Genomic DNA, 1,307 nt, shown 5'->3' with positions numbered 1-1,307 from the left:
ATTGATTTAGCCATACACACACACACACACCCCGTACGGATTTCTAAGCAGCGACTGTGTCCAGGCACTGCAAGGGGAGCGTGGAAGCCCAGCCAGTGGCAGGAAAAGCTGACCTGGGGAAAGTGCTGTCCCCAAGAACAACCTCCCCCGGGCAATGAGCCTTCTCCCTGAACTTGAACGACTGCTGTCCTTCTTACTCAGAGAAAGGTTTCAGCTGCCAACACTCATCCTGACCTCAGAGACAACACCCCAAAAAAAACAACAACAAAAAAACCCTCACTGCCATCAGGTGGATTCCCATTCATAGTGTGGGACAGGGTAGAACTGGCCCTGTGCGTTTCTGAGACTGCCACCCTTTGAGAGAGTAGAATGCCTCGCCTTTCTCCCTTGGAGACGCTGGTGGTTCCCAACTGCTGACCTTGTGGTTCTCAGCCCAAAGCGTAACCAGCATGCCATCAGGCTCCTTATAGATAACTTCCAAAAAACAAAAACCCCACCAAACTCACTGCCATTGAGTTGATGCCGTCTCATATCGACCCTATGGGACAGGGTAGAACTGCCTCTGTGGGTTTCTGTGGCTGTAACGCTTTATAAGAGTAGAAACCACCACCGCAGAGCAGCTGGCAGTTTCGAACTGCTGGCCTTGTGGTTAGCAGCTCAAAGTTTAACCACTAGAAGTAACAAACATAAACAAATAGTGCACATAATTTCCATCCAGGAGGGAAGGGATATTCCATTGCCCTCTGTTGAAATTCCGGCCTCACAGCCAGTTTTCAGCCACAGTATGTATCCCTTCAGAGTCTCCCCAGCTCTACCCCCTCCTAACCCTGGCAGACCCTCCCCAGACTCCACCACCGGCTGACCCTGACCTAGTCTGACGCCGGAAGCAACCTTCACTCTTCTTGCCCGCCGCCCGCGGAGCCCGAGGAACACAGCCTCAGGGCTGGCGCCTATCCGCGGCGCCGCCTGTTCCGTCTGCGCGGCGCGAATGTCCAGGTCTGGCTCCGAGCAGCGACCGGTGCCTGCGCCAGCCTGATCAGCACCCCAAGGAGGAACAGCTCCTGCCGCTCAGATCAGCACCGGACGACGGACAGCTCCCCACTCGGCGCGCGAGTCGCCCCACACCAGGGCCTCCAGCAAGTCCTCCGGTCGCCTGGGGATCAGCGCTGCCTCGGGGGCCGCACCCTCGCCCTCACCGGGCCCCCTTTCAAAGAAAGCCTGCGGACCCAGGCCCCTACCTCGCTCCTGTTTTCCACCGCAGGGACCTCCCTAAATACTATTAAAACTTTTGTTAAATATTTCCTTTT

The 1,307-nt window shown here is 55.9% G+C and overlaps 1 long non-coding RNA gene across 1 annotated transcript in view; it reads left to right on the top strand.

Annotated features, from left to right (window-relative positions):
- Positions 1-1,264, top strand: part of LOC123521578 — a 35,217-nt gene extending 33,953 nt beyond the window's left edge. The window contains exon 3 of the long non-coding RNA XR_006679995.1: positions 835-1,264. This is a non-coding gene — a long non-coding RNA (uncharacterized LOC123521578). The remainder of the gene's footprint in view (positions 1-834) is intronic.
- Positions 1,265-1,307: the final 43 nt, after the last annotated feature.

Source organism: Echinops telfairi, unplaced genomic scaffold (genome assembly GCF_000313985.2).
Source record: "Echinops telfairi isolate 266 unplaced genomic scaffold, ASM31398v2 ScPeMD7_2;HRSCAF=8, whole genome shotgun sequence".
In the NCBI taxonomy this organism is placed as follows: Eukaryota; Metazoa; Chordata; class Mammalia; order Afrosoricida; family Tenrecidae; genus Echinops; species Echinops telfairi.
This window is presented reverse-complemented; position numbering and strand designations above follow the sequence as displayed.